This window comes from Pituophis catenifer, unplaced genomic scaffold, assembly GCF_029215685.1.
Source record: "Pituophis catenifer annectens isolate HBS135680 unplaced genomic scaffold, rPitCat1.0.hap2 SCAF_5, whole genome shotgun sequence".
Classification (NCBI taxonomy): domain Eukaryota; kingdom Metazoa; phylum Chordata; class Lepidosauria; order Squamata; family Colubridae; genus Pituophis; species Pituophis catenifer.
In genome coordinates this window covers 38,106,619-38,125,378 of record NW_027256885.1, presented here as the reverse complement: position 1 = coordinate 38,125,378, position 18,760 = coordinate 38,106,619, and the positions used below count along the sequence as shown (strand labels likewise).

At 45.0% G+C, this 18,760-nt stretch overlaps 1 protein-coding gene across 1 annotated transcript in view; it reads left to right on the top strand.

Annotated features, from left to right (window-relative positions):
• LASP1 (LIM and SH3 protein 1) overlaps positions 1–18,760 on the top strand; it is a 375,357-nt gene that overhangs the window by 313,124 nt on the left and 43,473 nt on the right. The gene's annotated exons all lie outside the window — the stretch shown is intronic.

Here is an 18,760-nt window from a genome sequence, read left to right as displayed (position 1 = left end):
AGAGTTAGTGGTGTCATGGTTTGAAACAATGGTAAAGCAACATATGGATTTAAAACCAGAAATATTTTGTTGGGTATTTTAAAGGGAATAGATATTTAATTTTACACATGTTAACAGCTACTAGAATTGTGTTTGCACAACAGTGGAAAAACAAAGATATGAAAATGAATAAAAAAATATTAGAATGTGCAGAAATGAATAAATTAATAATTAAAATCAAGGAGAAGGCTTCGAATACTTTTTAACGTGGGATTTGTTATCAATGGCTAACTAACAGAAACAGAAGTTAGAAATCTAAAAGTATAAAAGAAAACTATATAAGGAAAGTTCACTAAAAAGGATAAGCAAATATTATTAGTGTTTGATCATTATTAATGTGTAGATAACTTCGGGAGCATACACCCCCACCCCACCCCCAAAACTAGGACAGTGCCAGGAAAACACCAAAAGAATAACAACAGTTTTCCCCCAAAAGACTACAGATAAAACCAGTTTTTTCCCTAGCCCTAAGGACAGGAAAGACAAAGCCACTGGAATAAAAACCATCATCAAGGCATTGTGGGAAGTATACCCCAAATGGACAGTGCCAGAAACCTCACAGCACCAGAAACCTCAGAAAATGGTGCCAAGAAACTCAAGCCAGCCCTTCCCTCTTTAAGAAAACCCCGCAGGCAAAAGCACCAGCTGAAAGGAACACTTAAGTACAGCCATTAAGATAAGGGGAATCAGGCTAAAAATAACTCACCTGGAACTCACCTTTTCCTCTTTCCTGGCAGAATTAACCACCAGGATAGGAAAGACAAAAGATCTGGGACCAAGATTAACCCAGAAAAACAAAACCCAGGGCAATCAGAAACACATCAAAACACATCAAGCTGCAGGAGCTCACAAAGCTGCACAAATCTCAACATATAAAAGCAGCTATTGAGTCACATAAAATGTCCAAGCAGCAACCTCACAAAATTACACAACCCTCAAAACCAGTTAACACACTTACACACAAAATCTCACAAAGCTGCACAACTTGTCTGATAAAAGCATCTGGACTTAACGTGAAATGTCTCCTGCTGCAAGCATCAACCTCACAAAATTACAGTGTTACAGGAAAAATGACGGACTAGAACAAGCTCTTCAGTGCAGGAAAGAGTTTATTTGCGCAAGGTTCAAACAGTCCAAAGACAGCGAAAAGTCTGAACAGTGATGGCTGATTTCAACCAGATATTTATACAGTATAAAGACAAAGTTATTACGAAGAGTGCAACATTTCACACGTAGAAGTTACCCTTTAATCTATCTCTAGGAAAGACATAACAGCCTGGTTCCCACAGGCTCAGGTTCTCAGCTCCGGAGCTCAAGACATAATAAAAGAGGAGATAAGGGGCTTAAAGGCGCCTTAAGAGCAATAAAGAGGACAGTAAGGGAAGCAGTTTTTCTTCTCTAGGATATACATGACATTTGGGGTGTAATAAACAATAAACAACAGGATGTATCTGTTTAGGGTCAGTTTGCCCTTTTACAATGCTGTACCTACGTCAAATACCGTTTGTCAATTCAGCACCTTGGCACGGAAGAGGCACTTCTGCCTTGACCAAAGATTTGGATTTCTAATATTTGAGTTTTATCCCAATATCGAATCTTAGCCTGGCTCAACAGAGGTTCAAAAACCAAGTATCACACTTACAGCTTTGTGCAGCTTTGTGAGATTTTGTGTGTAAGTGTGATTGTTTTTTTTAGTTGTGTAATTTTGTGAGCAACCTGCTTGCAGCAAGGACATTTTATGTGACTTAAATTAAAGCTATTAAAGCTATATTTTTAGATTTGTGCAGCTTTGTGAGATTTTGTGTTTTGTAGTGAGTGTGAATCACTACAAAAAAACACAAAATCTGCACAAATCTAAAAATATAAAAGCAGCTAAAATTTCCTAAATTTTATATGACTCTATTCCCTAAAAAAAAATTCCTAAAAAAACAATAAAATTTCCTAAAAAAAAACCCAATTAACAAACTTAATTTTTTTAAAGCATTAAAAAAAAGGCCACTTACCCAATTGAAGGCACAAGGCAGGCAGGCAGATTCAGTTGCTCGCCAATGACATGGATGCAGATGCAGCCGTGGGACTGCAGGCGAAGCAAGGCAGGCGACTTTGCGACCAGCTGCTCGGGATTCGGTTTGGAAGTGAACTAGATAAGCAAGCTGGAGGCTGGGGGGAAGGTGGGTTAGTTAGCTAGGCCCACCTGGGATGGAGCCGGGGGCGGTTTAGCCAGCCAGGCAAGCCCGGGGACGGGGACGGGTGGCACGCTAGGCCGCAACTGATAGCCGGCGGCTTTGCAAGCTACGCGGGGACGGGCGGCACGCTAGGCCGCAGTCGATCGCTGGCGGCTTCACCAGCTACGTGAGGCTGGGGACAGGCGGCACACTAGGCCACAACCAATTGCTGGCATCTTAGCAAACTACACAAACCCAGGGACAGTGGGTGGGGGCGGCAAGCAAGGGGCGGCTGCAGCACCGGTGGCTTCGCGAGCTATGCGAGGCCAGGGATGGGTAGCACGCTAGGCCACAACTGAGTGCCAGTGACTTTGCAAGGTATGCGAGCCCGGAGATGGGTGACACGCTAGGTTGCAACCAAGCGCCGGCGGCTTTGCAAGGTACGCAAGCCTGGGGACGGAGGACGGGTGGCACTCTAGGCATCAACCAAGCGCCGGCAGCTTTGCGAACTACATAAGACCGGGGACGGGGGGGGCTAGCGAGTGCTTACCTGTAGGTAGGAGGAGGCAGCTCCGTTGGGGTGCAGGCACCATGGAACGCAAAGTCAGTTTAGGCAGGCAAGCCACAGAGCAGACTGCATGCGGAAGCAATAGCGCCAAGGAGGTCAGGTCACGTGAGGAGTGACTGACGACGTGAAGCAAGTAACTGGGCCGCGTGGCGAAGCGAAGGCAAATATATAGGGCTGGGATGGGCAGGGCAAGCATCGAGCAGACGTGAGCGAGCATCGAGCGGGTGGGCATGGCGAGTGAGCGAGTATTTATCTTTTTAATTTACTGTATATAGTTTTTATCTTTTATGATTGTAAGCCACTCAGAGTTACCTTGAGGTAAGATGGGGAGGGGGGCAATAAATTTTACAAATAAATACATAAATCTTAAATGTGAAATTTTCTGTAAATTTAGCAGTTCAAACTCAGAATGCTTTTTATGTTGGTTAAAAAACTGCATTTTTCTTCATTTCAAAAGAGGAGGAAATGTGAACTATTGCAAAGTACTTGCTCCTGGTAATGTACCAGTAAGCATGAACCCTGTCTTTGGATCACAAATATTGTATTTTCTTAAATATGTATATTTGGTTAGACTCGGGTAAGAACTTGGATTTTTGGTGTACTCATGTTGTACATGTTCGGGACAGTTGGTGACAAGAAACCTGAATAAAATACCACTATCTATATTGTTATACTATCTCTCTTTGCATATTAGATCCAGGAAACTAACTTCTCTCATGAGCCAACTGAACAGTACTGGCTCTGCCCTCCTATATACATGATGTCTGGAAATTAACAAATGCAAGCACATCTTTCTATTGTAAGAGACTGTCTATTTTTGTCACCTTAAACTGTTTTTCCTTGACCATAGCTTTACTCAGACATTTTCAGCAACTTAGCCCCGGGACATTTAACCAGTTAGTAAATACTACCTGATGGATATAGTTTGTAAAATTGTGAGCCTATTCTTCTCAGCACATCAGTTGCTTGAAGTAATTGATGGTATAGGACAGCCATATCATACTTTGCCATTTCTTGGATAGCATCAAGGATTAAGTACAGGAACTCTGAAGTCTTTACTCTCACAAAAGTTCTGAATGTAATGTGGGTAGGAAATGCTGATACAATGAGCACCAGAGCTAGATCGCAGCTTTTTAAGTATCCAAGCTCAATGCTCCACTGTAGCACAATAACCCTTGTTCATTTTTTAAAATTAATTTATTATTTATTTATTAATTCAATTTGTATGCCACCCCTCTCCGAAAACTCAGGGCGGCTCACAATGCATTTAAAATCATTATAAAAACATTTAAAAATTAAAAACATTAAAAACATTAAAACTCATTCACACCATTTATGGCCAGATCTCGCCGGATCGCAAGAGCGAGATCAACGGCCCCAGGCCTGCCGGAAAAGCCAGGTCTTCACCACTTTTCGGAAGGCCAATAGGGTGGGGATGGTCCGGACCTCAGGAGGTAACTGGTTCCAGAGAGCTGGAGCAGCCACAGAGAAGGCCCTCCCCCACGGGCCCGCCAGCCGACATTGTTTAGCTGACGGGATCCGGAGGAGACCAACTCTGTGGGATCTTACCAGTCGTTGGGAGTTATGCGGTAGAAGGCGGTCTTGAAGATACCCTGGCCCTGAGCCATGTAGGGCTTTAAAGGTAATAACCAACACCTTGAATTGTGACCGGAGACCAATAGGGAGCCAGTGCAGCTCGCAGAGAATTGGTGTAATGTGGGTGTACCTAGGTGCACCCACGACAGCTCGCGCGGCTGCGTTCTGGACCAAATGTAGTCTCTGAACACTTTTCAAGGGTAGCCCCATGTAGAGCGTGTTGCAATAATCTAACCGTGAGGTGACAAGGGCATGAGTGACCGTGAGGAGAGCCTCCCGATCCAAGTAGGGTTGCAATTGGTGCACCAGGCGAACCTGTGCAAAGGTCCCCCTAGCCACAGCTGTCAGATGTTGCTCTAATCTTAGCTGTGAGTCTAGGAGGACACCCAAATTGCGAACCCGTTCTGAGGGGGACAATTTCTCTCCCCCCCCCAGAACCAAGGATGGACAATCAACATAGTCTTTAGGAGGCAATACCCACAGCCACTCGGTCTTGTCTGGGTTAAGTCTGAGCCTGTTGACTCCCATCCAGACCCTCACAGCCTCCAGGCACCGGCACATCACATCCACCGCATCACTGAATTGACGCGGGGTAGAGATATACAGCTGGGTATCATCCGCGTATTGCTGATACCTCACCCCGTATCATCGGATGATCTCACCCAGCGGCTTCATGTAGATGTTAAATAGGAGGGGAGAGAGGACCGAGCCCTGAGGCACCCCGCAAATGAGGGGACTAGGGGTCGACCTCTGTCCTCCTACCAACACCGACTGTGATCGACCAGAGACATAGGAGGAGAACCACCGTAACATGGTGCCTCCCACTCCCAGCTCCCTTAGTCGTCCCAGAAGGATACCATGGTCAATGGTATCGAAAGCCGCTGAGAGGTCAAGTAGCACCAAGATGGAGGAATGACCCCCATCTTGGGTTCGCCAGAGATCATCCATCAGCGTGACCAAAACAGTTTCTGTGTTGTAGCCAGGCCTGAAGCCAGACTGAAAAGGGTCTAGATCAGCGGTTCTCAACCTGGGGGTCGCGACCCCTTTGGGGGTCGAACGGCCATTTCCCAGGGGTCGCCAAAGCCCTCTCTCGCCCCCCCCCACGCCTTCACTCACCCTCACCCTCTGCCTCTGCTGGATCGCCCGGTCGCCGTTCGCTTACCCCGCCCACTCCCAATCTATTGCTGCCTCCGGAGTCCCAGCTGATGGCTAGAGGAAAAAAAAAACTGTTTAAATTCTTGCTGCGGGGCTTCAAAGAGCTAGCTGCAAAGAGGTAAATTCCTGGAGCAGATTTTTTCCCCCTCTACCTATGCTGAAAAAGCGAAATTGAAAGTAAGCAGGCTGCAAGGTGACAAAATGAGGCAGAGAGATTTCTTTTTCTTTTTCCTCACCAAAAAAGGTAAGTGCAAAACTGCAAACAATGGGAAATTTAGGGCAAAAGAGGAGGTTCAAGATTTTAAAACACAAAAGAAAAAAAGCTCTATTTAACTAGGGAATTGTAATAATTGAGATACTATTAATTGGTTAAGTTGTGGTTTGGAGGAATATATGGGGGAAATTATTTGGTTTATTATTATTGGTAAATATAATTAATTGATGTGTAAGAAATTGGATTGCATGGAAATAATTGGAATATTCATGTTCATATTGATTAATATACAAAAAAAGATAGTTATATAACTAATTGATTTATATTAAAATGTTGAATTTGTATTAAACAACTGTATTACATAATTAACCAATGTGAGGATGGATATAAAAATAGATGACAATGCGAAGGGGTATAGTATAGAATAGAAGGGAAAAATTGAATTTGATTAAGATTAGAGATGAGGATGAAGGGTAATATTGGTTTTTTTAAAAAAATAGATGAGGAATAAATATGGTAAAAAGGAAATATAGAAATTGTAAATTTAATTGAAATGACTAAATACTGTGTTGGAAGAAATATCCTTCTGGGTTCTGCTCCAAGTGGGGAAAAAGACACTGGAAACATGGAGACTGCTTGGAAAGATGTTTAATGGTGGACAGGATCACATGGCTTGATGGGGCCCATTGTGTTAGTTTCTGTTGCTATTGTGTTGCAAATGTCCTTTGACAAAGGATTGACTTTCTGCCTCTGGCCCATTAACAAAGGGTGGGGAGCAGGAAGGTGGGAGCTGATTTGTCTGTAAAATATGCTTCTCCATTTCTCATCCAGGGAAATATAATATTCTGCCTTTTTAATATTTCCCAAAATATTTCATTCTTCTAGGAAAGGGGTGGGTGCTAACCTCCTACAACTGTTTAAATTTGTGAACCGGCCAAATACTCTGTTCAAAGAAAATACGTTGTATGTTTGTATGTGTGTTTCTAATTATTGCTATTTATTGCTATTTGTTCTCTTTTATTCTTTAAAGTTTAACAATTCATTCTTTATCTTAATATCTTTATATTTGTTTGGGGTTGGCTTTCTTCCCTTTCATCTTTTTTATTGTACAGCAATCTTTCTCCTTAAACCTACCACCTCTCTCTTTTCTTTCTTTCTTACTTTCTCTTCCCCCCTCTTTTTCTTCTCCCTACTTCCTCTTTCTTTCTCCTTCTCCTCCTCTCTTCCTCCCTCTCTTACCCTCATTCCTACTCTAATTTCCCTTCCCTTCCTTCATCCCTCTCTATTGCTGTATCCTTTTATGCATATGGACTACTCAGAGGGCTGAAAAAGTTATTTTTGACTGGTCCTCGCACTTTTGACCAGTCCTCGAACTTACGACTGTCCTCACAATTTACGTTTTTGCCCTATCTTGTCACCATGGTGAAGAGAAGCAGTTGTGAAATGAGTGACACTGTTGTTAAGAATTGTACAATGGGCATAAATGATGACCAGTCATAACTGCGAAGACCGGTCAAAAGTGCGAGGACCTGTCAGAAATCACATTTTTCAGCCCTCTGGGTAGTCCTTTTGTGCACAGGGACTACTCAGAGGGCTGAAAAAGTTATTTTTGACTGGTCCTCGCACTTTTGACCAGTCCTCAAACTTACGACTGTCCTCACATTTTACATTTTTTGCCCTATCTTATACCATGTTGAAGAGAAGCAGTTGTGAAATGAGTGACATGGTTGTTAAGAATGCTGCACAGGCATAAATGTGAGGATGGTCATAAGTGTGAGGACCAGTCAAAAGTGTGAGGACCTGTCAGAAATGACTTTTTTCAGCCCTCTGAGTAGTCCCTGTACACATAGCCATGGCCACCCAGTCACATGACCTCCAAGCCACGCCCACAAAATAAGCCACACCCACAGAACCGGTAGTAAAAAAATTTAGAACCCACCCCTGGTTGGGGGTCACCACAACATGAGGAACTGTATTAAAGGGTCGCGGCATTAGGAAGGTTGAGAACCACTGGACTAAAGTATGGGCCTGTTATGTTACACATTTCTCCAACTGGGTTGGGCTGTAAACATCAGACAAGAACTTGTCCAATGTATACATCCAGTTGCAGCAGGAGGCATAGAGAACTGGAGTGAGTCTGTAACTGAAGAGGGGAAAAGCAAAATAGAAAAGCAATTACCTAATTTAAAACTTTGAATCAGTTCTGGCAAAAATAGACCATGGAGCAGAGGGCCTGAGAAGCGACACCCCAGGGGATTCAATTTATTCTACAAGGCATCTCAAGTCCCACTGGCCAAAGCAAATTAAGAGCAGTTCAGTCAACAGTTGAAGACAAAATAATTTGCAGTTATGATTATACAGAGAGGATATTAAGAAATCACAGAACACTGTTTTCAACTACTCTATTGAAACTTTATTCACACCTGTTCTGTTCTATTCCATGTTCTTTACTGTACTTGCATGAGTTTGTGTATGACTTTCCTCACCTTTATTTTAGCAATTTGTTTCATGGACGCACCTATCCCTAATTTAATCAACAAGTATTTGTATTTGTACACACACACACACACACACACACACTAGAGAGAAATGAAGGAGGGAGACCCGTTAAAATTTAACTTTAAAAAAGTCTCAGTTGGTCTTCATTAAGTTGCACAAGACAAATTCCTTGTGTGTCCAATCACACTTGGCCAATAAATAATTCTATTCTATTCTATTCTATTCTATTCTATTCTATTCTATTCTATTCTATTCTATTCTATTCTATTCTATTCTATTCTCTACATTTCTTTGACTAATACATTTCCTGACACAGGTAATCTTCGACTTACATCCACAATTGAGCCCAAAATTTGTTGCTAAGTGAAACATTTATTAAGTGAGTTTTGCCCCATTTTATTATCTTTTTGCCACAGTTGTTAAGTGAATCTGGCTTTCCCATTAACTTTGTTTGTCAGAAGGTCACAAAAGGTGATCATGTAACCCCAGGACATGGCAACCATCATAGATACATGCCAGTTGCCAAGCGTCCAAATTTTGAACATGTAACCATGGGGATGCTGTAACAGTCATAAGTGTGAAAAATGGTCATAAGTAACTTTTTTCAGTGCCGTTGTAACTTTGAACGGTCACTAAATGAACTGTTGTAAGTCAAGGACTACCTATAATAGAACTAAAACTTACTGACTAGTAGGATGACAGAGCAAATTCTGTAACTTGGTATAAAATAAGCTTAGATGTTTGATCTTATTAACATGTGCTTTCACCAGTTTTAAAGAACCTGAAAAACTTTCTCTAACATCACAGAAGGTTTCACTAAACTACTACTATAAATAATTGTGTGTCCTTGAGGGAAGGAGCCTTCCTGCAACCATTAAAGGAGGCAGTTGTAAGGCCCCTCCTCAAGAGGCCTTCCCTGGATCCACCAAAATTAAAGAACTTTCATCCAGTCTCCAACCTACCCTTTGTGGGAAAGGTTGTAGAGAAAGTGGTGGCACTTCAGCTCCTGTGGTCATTGGAGGAAACGGTTTATCTAGAGTCAGTCTGTCATGGTGTAAATTTTCAAGTTTATCTTCGTTTTCTTTGAGATTCATGAATCTTGGAAGGGTTGTTTCTTCTTTCTATTGTATTTTTTTTAAAGGAGGATATGGGTTCATGCTTAAATAATAAGAAAAAGTTTATTGGAGCTGTGTGTATACCTGTAATGCAGCAAAATCAAGCTTAAATTACCTCTGATGCCAGAAAATATGAATGACACAGGCTTTTTATAAAAATTAGTGGGATTTGTTCTCATCAAAGAATGTATCCTTGTATAGGTCCAAGTTGCTTGGTTTTGTCTTTCAAAATGATAGAACTTGATTGTTATTAGAGCAGATTTGATATTTTCAACTACTGCTCAGTTTAAATAACCTATGTGTACCAAATCAGAAAATGATTTTGAGGACTGGAAATCAGAGGAAAAGGCAGTCATAAAGATAAGATTTATCCAAAGATAATGTGGATTGGTTTATGTTTTGAATCTTCAATCAAGTTTGAAATGCTCTGAAATCACTAAATTCAGATGACAAGAAGAATGATAATATTATTGATAGTACGACTAGAATAGAATAGAATTTTATTGTCCAACTGTGATTGGACACACAAGAAATTTGTCTTGGTGCATATGCTCTCAGTGTACATAAAAGAAAAGATACGTTCGTCAAGAATCATAAGGTACAACACTTAATGATAGACATAAGGTATAAATAAGCAATCAAATCATACTAGGAAACAATATCAATATAAATCGTAAGGATACAAGCAACAAAGTTACAGTCATATAGTCATTAGTGGAAGGAGATGGGTGATGAGAATATTAATAGTAGTGCAGATTAGTAAATAGTTTGACAGTGTTGAGGGAATTATTTGTTTAGCAGAGTGATGGCGTTTGGGAAAAAACTGTTCTTGTGTCTAGTTGTTCTGGTGTGCAGTGCTCTATAGCGTCGTTTTGAGGGTAGGAGTTGAAGCAGTTTATGTCCAGGATGTGAGGGGTCTGTAAATATTTTCACAGCCCTCTTTTTGACTCTTGCAGTATACAGGTCCTCAATGGAAGGCAGGTTGGTAGCAATTGTTTTTTCTGCAGTCCTACCTGTTGAATAGAATTATGAATTGGCAACCAGACTTTGAGGGTGCTTTGTACAATGAAATCTGCCTTATTTCATGTTAGGTTCATTAGATTTCCATGGCCCACATACCTAGCATCAGGAGCAAGTTGTATCATTTAAATAGCTTGAGGCATTAGACAATCCTTTAGCAAAATTTCCTAGTTGCCTAAAATGAATTACTTTTCTCTGTCCAGTCTGTTGTCCCAGTTGTCTGTAGTCTCAGACATCAAGTCCTAAAACCCTGTTACTTTTTTCTTGTTTTTAGTCTTTCTGATTTTTTGGAGTAGTGAAGGGTAAGGAATGACAGCATTCCTCATTCACAAGTATGGCTGCAGAGGTTGAAACCAAAGTCAAATGGTCTCTGGTAGACTGGATCCTTGTGGATTTAACTAGTGGTAGTGACAATGCTCTGAGTAAGCTCGATCCTGTCGCCATTTTAATTTTCTCAGGTTCCTATTGTAAACATAATAATGGCTAATTTAAATATCTGTTACAGGTAGTCCTCAACTTACAACCACAATTGTGCCCAACATTTCTGTTTTTAAGTGAGACATTTGTTAAATGAGTTTTGTCCCATTTTATGACCTTTCTTTCCACAGTTGTTAAGTGAATCACTGCAGCTGATAAATTAGTCACACAGTTGTTAAGTGAATCTGGCTTCCCCATTGACTTTGCTTGTCAGAAGGTCATAAAAGGTGACCACATGACCCTGGGACACAGCAATGGTCATAAATATGAACTAGTTGCCAAGCATCTGAATTTTGATCACATGATCATGGGGATGCTGCAAAGGTTGTAACTGGGAAAAACAGTCATAAGTCACATTTTTCAGTGCCATTGTAACTTTGAACGGTCACTAAATGAACTGTTGTAAATCGAAGACTACCTGTATTCCTCAGTAAAATAAGAGAGGGGAGGCCCAGACAGTTTTGCAGGGTATAGTGGGAGTGTCGAGACGGCCTCCTTTCATTATCCAAGAAAGAAAACCCCCGACTCCATTTTCATAGAGAAAGGTAACTTTTACTGGATAAGAACTAAATGCAGTCAAAGAAAAGCAAGGTCTGAAGCAAAGGCGCGAAAATCACATATAGAAAGCATCCCCCCCAACTGTCCAGCGTAAATCATCCAATCCACAGGTTCTCCAGGGGTCATGTGGGAGCAAACGTCTGGCAGTGTCATCCTCTTGCTATGCCACGACTGTTGACCTTGAGACGTTATCAGCTTCAAAGAAAACGCCGCAGCAAAGTTTTACTTTTGTTTTCCTCCAGCTCGCTTCCCCCCTCCCAAGAATTCCAATAGCTCCCCCCTCCCCCCGTTTCATGGCAGCCGAGCAAGTAAGCAATGAAAGAGCGGAGGCTGACATTCGGCCCTCCTGCAGAAGAGACATTATTCCTACAAGAAACCAAAATGACATAAAACAGATGATCACAGAAATAGAGCATGACATAAAAACAGATTACGGTTTATCAGGATATTTGGAGTGAAACAACTGTACTTTCTTAGGAGCTCAAACATCTCGTTTATTCACCCATTCAGCCTTAGATAATGGGAAATGTTTCCAGGCCACCAAATACTGCACCTTACCCCAATGCTTTCTAGAGTCTAAGATCTCTTTGACCTCAAAATGCTGTTCCCCTTCGATTAGTATGGGGACAGGAGGAGGTGCTTGGTCTGGGCGTAAAGGGGACGAATGCTCTGGTTTTAGCAAACTTACATGAAACACCAGATGAATTCGCCTCAAATTTTTTGGTAACTCCAATTGTACTGTGACTGGGTTAATGATCTGAACTACCGGAAAAGGACCCACATACTTGGGTCCAAGCTTTTTAGACTTTTGGGTAGTTTGCAAGTATTTGGTGGAGAGGTAAACCATATCACCAACTTTATAAGTCCGTGCTTCAACCCTCTTCTTATCAGCTTGGGCTTTATGAGCCCGATGTCAGATCCGTAAAAGTGATACTGCCATTCAAGTGGAGGAAGGGGGGACTTGGATTCGATTTACTAGCATGGCCTGTGTCATCAGATATTTTGCAACCTATATCCTGGCGCCAAGGAAGCCTGAGATTCCCTTTACCTGCAGGAATTTATATGATAGCCATGTGGGTTGTCTCACTTTAAAGGGTAGTGGTGGGAATGCATGTTTGTTCGGGTTCTCAAAGGAAATAGTAAAGAAAACATCTTCACACTTGTGTATTGGCTAAAATCTGCATTCTGACTTAAAGGGAGGGGTCTCTACCACTTTAATCCTACTGCTTTGCCTAAGGGTATTCAGATTGTGCTTTAGCTGGATGGCTTTCACTTCTGCTTAATAAAAGAATCCTTTTGAACAACTACGTTTCAAGAGTTCGCACTTTCTTAAGTTGGAAGGAGAGGCGATCCTTAACACCCGATGTGCTTCATCTAGTGCCTTGCGAGTTACTGACCAAGTGGCACGTAACTGTTCAATCCAATCAACCAAGGAGGGGTGTTGTGGATTTTCCTGAGGCAACTCTGGAATGGGCACAAAATCTTGGCCAGAAGCCACCTTGATAGGGGTAAACCCTGTGCTGCTATGTATGGAGTTATTATAGGCCACCTCTGCAAATGGCAGTAAATCTGCCCAGTTATCTTGCTGATAATTTATGTAACATCTCAGATATTGTTCTAAAACAGAATTGGTTCTCTTACAAGCCCCATTAGTTTGGGGGGGGGCGGAGCTTAACCCTTGGGCGGAGCCTATCAACCCTAGGAACTCCTTCCAAAAATGGGAGGTAAATTGAACTCCTCTATCCGAAATTATACGTTCTGGAGCTCCATGTAACCTGTATACATGTTGGACAAACATTTTTGCAAGTGTTTTTGCAGAAGGGATCTTGGGACATGGGATGAAATGCACTTGTTTGGAAAACAAATCAGTAACCACCCAAATAACTGTGTTCCCCCCACTTTGGGGCAATTGTACAATAAAATCCATGGAGATTTCCTTCCATGGGGCACCTGGTCTGGCAACACTTTGAAGCAGTCCAGGTGGCTTTCCCGGAGGCCTCTTGGCTGAAGCACACACAGGACAATTGGCCACATATGTCTCTATGTCCTTCTTGAGTGTGGGCCACTAGAATTGCCGCTTAACTAAATGTAACGTTTTCACAAACCCAAAATGCCCAGCAACTTTGGCATCATGAGCGTGCTGTAAAACTGTTGCTCTCAGACTGGCGGGAACATATAGCTTGGCTCCCACCCAAGCAAGCCCTTCCCGAAGTGTACACTCATTTGAATGGGCCAGAAACCACTCGTCGGTCTTTAGGGCTTCTTGTAGTTGCTTAGTCAAGTCATCCGACAAAAGGCCTGGTGGCTCAGCAGACTAAAAGCATTGTGATTAACACCAGCTGTCTGCAATTACTGTAAGTTCGAATCTCACCAGGCTCAAGGTTGACTCAGCCTTCCATCCTTTCTAAGGTAGGTTAAATGAGGACCCAGTTTGTGGGGGCAATAAGCTGACTTTGTATAAAATATACAAAAGTATGAAGGCTATTGCTTAACGCATTGTAAGCCGCCCTGAGTCTCCGGAGAAGGGCGGCATATAAATCAAATTAAAAAAAAAAAAAGTTGGATCTGCTTTTGCCTGGGCTCTAGTAACTACTGGTGCAGCTAGTTCTATTGAGGGGATAATTGGCCGAATCACCTCCTCTCTAACACTATTGTATTGCGGCAGCCTAGAAAGGGCATCTGCCATGAAGTTCTTCCCTCCCGGAAGGTAGCGCAGGGAGAAATTAAATCGGTTGAAGTGTTGAGCCCAGCGGGCTTGTTTTGGGGACAGTTTACATGGCGTTTTCAAAGCTTCTAGGTTTTTGTGGTCAGTCCACACCTCAAACGGGTGCTTAGCTCCTTCAAGGAATTGTCTCCACATTAACAGTGCCCAACAAACCGCCTCCTTCTCCCATATGGCCCATCTTCTCTCGGTCTCTGTTAGCTTACGAGAGGTATAGGCACAGGGTTGCAGCTTTCCTTCTGCATTCGCTTGTAGTAACACTGCCCCTACTGCTACGTCGCTGGCATCAGCCTGTACAACAAAAGGGGCGTCCATGTCAGGATGTTTAAGGACTGGTTCAGCAGCAAACAGCCGTTTTAGTTTCTCAAACGCCGCCTGAAAGTCCATAGTCCATTCGAGGGGCCGGGAGGGCTTTGGTTTCGTTTCTCCTTTCGTCTTCAGAAGATTTGTAATTGGCAATGCGATTTTGGCGAATGAGGGGATGAACTGTCTATAGAAGTTAGCAAATCCCAGGAAGCTCTGTAGTTGTTTGCGGGTGCGGTGTGGGACCCATTCCAAAACTGCCCGGACCTTCTCTGGATCCATCTCTATTCCCTCATGCGAGATGTGGTACCCCAGATAGTCAATTTTGTTTTGGTGGAATTCGCATTTGGATAGTTTGGCATACAGTTCAGCAGCTCTTAAGTTTTTTCAGGACGGTCCTCACCAATTTTACATGGTCGTCCATGTTTTTGGTGTAGATAAGAATGTTATCCAAGTAGACCAGCACACCCTTGTAGAGGTGTTCATGCAGTACTTCATTGATTAATTGCATGAACACAGCAGGGGCTCCTTGCAGTCCAAAAGGGAGCACCCAAAACAGGAAACATCCCAGCGGGCAGTTAAAAGCCGTTTTCCATTCATCCCCTTCCTTAATCCGGACTCTGTAGTAGGCCTCCCGCAAGTCCAGTTTGGTGAAAATTTTCCCCTTGCCTAGGTGGGCTAGCATGTCCTTCATGAGCGGCAGGGGGTAGACATTTTCTACACAAATAGCATTAAGGTTTTTGTAGTCAACCACCAAGCGAAAGGACCCATCCTTCTTCTCCCAGAAAAGTACCGGCGCTGCCACCCTTGGCCTAGCCGGTTGTATAAAACCCCGTTTTAAGTTTTTGTCAATAAAGTCTCGTAGTTCCCCCAGCTCCCGGGGGGGTCATGGGGTAGATTTTTGTCTTAGGGAGTTTTACTCCAGGGAGTATTTCAATGGTACAGTCCGTGGGCCGGTGGGGGGGGGGCAGCACGTTTGTGGCCTTCTCGCTGAACACCTCCCGGAGGTCCCAATACTCCTTTGGAACCTTTTCCTTCCCCGCAATGTGGTCTGTTGCCGTTTCCGCCCCCTCGTTTTCCACTCCGTCCACCAAATGGGGTTCCTCCCCTTCCTTCCCTGTCTTTTTGGAGCAAATGCGCAAAACTCCCGTTCTCCAGTTTATAAGCGGGTTCCATTTACAGAGCCAAGGCAGTCCAAGTATGAGGGGCCGCTCCATGCCCGGGTGTCGAGCGTCAAGAAGCACTCGACACCGTGTCCATGCGACGTCAGAACATGGATACCCGAACGGCAGGGGAGGGCAGATTTACATGGGTGTTGGTGGTGGAGTAGGCATCCGGTTAGGCGTTTATGTGCACGGGTGTCTTATGGGGTCGCGTGGGATTAGCATACCACTCTGAGAACGCTCCAGAAAATGATGACATCATAGCAGGCCTGGAGGAAATGGGGAAATACGAGACCTACGCAGCTGAGGGTAATCAGAGAAGGAGCTATATAAGAGCCCGACTACGAGGGCGTGACAGCTGCATCTTTGCTATGCTTTGCATTCCGGTTCCTGTAAGAGTTGATCGCCACGATTAAACGGAGATACACCGGCTTGGCTTCAAGCGTATTCTTTGGGTGTGGACACAGTCCCAGGTGAACCGAGAGGAAGACGCAGCTCTCTCTCACCTATCCCCGAACGTTTGGAGCCGCCCCGTGAAGGAGCGGTATGGCAGAGGGCGTAGCGGCCGACGCGCTGCTGGAGGAGACAGCAGAATCCGTGGGCGAAGTGGAGGGAGAGGTCGACGCCGAGACGGATGGGGCGGGCAGTCCGCCAGTGGTGCGGCCGAAACGGCAGGAGCCAGAGGTCGACGGCGCCACAAGAGAACAGAAGGAAAGTGGACGCGAAGACCGGGAGACGCCTGGCCCCGAGGCAGGTGGGATGCGCCTTCAAACTCCGCCCTATGCCGGCACCCAGTTCCAAAGCTGGAGGGAACGGCGGTGGCTTGAAGACGAAGAGGGAGAGTGAAGCCACTCCACTGGCCTGGGGGCTTCTACTCTGGATATTCTGCGTGACCGTTTCGGAGAGGCTAGTTTCTGCGACGCGTCCTCCTGGCAGCCATGGGCACCCAGCATGGAGGCAACTGCTTCCTGGTCGGGAGGCAGTATGGCGGGCGGGAGTTCTGACAGCAAATTCCGCCTTGCAAGCCCGAAGTTGAAGCTTGAGGGGCGTGAACAATGCTGGGTGGGTGGAGAGCGGAGAAGCGCTGTACCATTATACGGTGGTGGTGAAGGCAAACGTGCAACCCCCGGCTCCGCTACGCAACCCGGAAGAGAGAGGAGAGCAGATCCCGTGAGAGACGTCCCGCAACAGTTACCCGACACAGGGAATAGGCCACCGCAACAGCGCCACGTAGACCTGTTACCAGTGTGGGGCCAGGGACCCTGGGCACCCCCCCAGCAACATCCCTGGGGTTTACCGCCTGTGCAGGCTGCATTTGATGGAACTGCAGGAAAGGTGGCGCTGTTCTTGAGTCAGGTAATAAGCCATATGGACCTTTATGGCAGATTATATCCATCGCAGTGGTCCATGGTAGTCGCGGTCATGGCAGTGTTAACGGGGGAGGCTGCCGAATGGGTCGCCGATTTACATAGTGAACACGCCCGCGAATTAACGGATCTGGGCCTGTTCCTTGAGGCGTTACGCAATAGGTTCGAGGATGAAACCCGGACACAGGTTATCGAAGGTGAATTAGTCAACCTACGACAGCGTGGCCGCCCTGCCAAGGAATATGTCAAAAGAGTTCCGTAACTTGGCTGGGAAACTCCACTCTTGGCCAGAGCGATTACTTATCCACCAATTCCAGGCAGGACTTGATAGGGAAATAAAGCAAGCCTGCGTATACCGGGGTCTAGGCCCGCGCTTGTCCGAATGGTACAAGGCAGCGGTAAGCCTAGACGTTGAATTGCGAGAATTCAGACCGCGGAACACACCACAACTCCAGTCCCGTCGTGGTCCAGGAGGCCGGTCCAGTGACCGCGGGGTGTTTAGAGGAACCCCGGCATTCGGACCGACCACCACTGAGGCGAACAGACGCCCGTTCCGTTGCTTTCGCTGCAACCAAGAGGGTCATAGAGCTGCGGACTGCCCCCTCGCAGCCCCGCGATTGTCAACACGGCCACCCGTCCCGACTACCAGTCCACGTGATCGAACCCTACGAACGCCAGAACGCTCTAGGGCAGCCACGCAGATGTCCTCGTTAGAAACAACGACCCGTTCCAACAATAGCGTGCCAGGTATAGCTCGTGTCCCCGAAGCCTCCGAAGAAAGCGACAACGGAGACGAGTTGCAGGATCCTATGGTAAGTGACCCTGTACACCCCTTCCTAATACCGGTGACCCTTAGACATCCTGTCACTAAGAAGGAGTGTGAGCAGAAAGCCTTAATCGACACAGGCTGTACTCGGTGCCTTATGCGGCGGTCTGTGGCTGAGGCTTTGGGACTTCGGATCCTAACCCTACGTACCCCCATTAAATTTGAGCAAATGGACGGGTCCATCCTGGGCGGCACACCTACCGCCAGCGTCACTGAACCCGTTACCTTGCAAATAGGAGCCCATCAGGAAAGGATCCGATTTATAGTTGTAACACAGATGATCGAGCCCATCATCCTTGGGCTCGCGTGGTTAGACAGGTGGGAACCGCACATATGGTGGGAGGGGGGTTACCGTAAGCTCAAACTACCATGTACAAAAGAGAGTGCAGCTCTCCAACAAGAGGCAACAATGCCAGGCCCATATCCCCAAGTATATAACGACCTCGCCCGGGTCTTTAGCGAGGAAGAATGTAACACCTTGCCCCCGCATCGGGACACGGATTGTGGTATCGAAATACTCCCCGGGGCACGGCTGCCAAAACCACGTATGTACTCGATGACACCACAGGAGCTGAAGGAATTGCGAGCTTATATAGATAAAAACCTGGCCCGGGGGTTTATCCGTCCCAGTCGTTCACATCTGGCGGCACCCGTCCTCTTTCGAGGAAAGAAAGATGGAGGATTACGTTTATGTGTTGACTACCGAGGATTAAACGCTGTCTGTGTAGAACCTCTGTACCCCCTGCCGCTGATGACTGATTTGTTGGCTACCCTGGCATCAGGGAAAATCTTCACGAAGTTAGATCTCCGTGAAGCCTACTATCGAGTACGGATACGTCAGGGGGACGAGTGGAAAACCACGTTCAACACCCCCCTCGGCAGCTACCAGTTCCTGGTGATGCCCTTTGGTTTACAAGGGGCACCAGTGGTGTTTATGCAGCTTATAAACGGTATTTTACATGAACACCTGTAC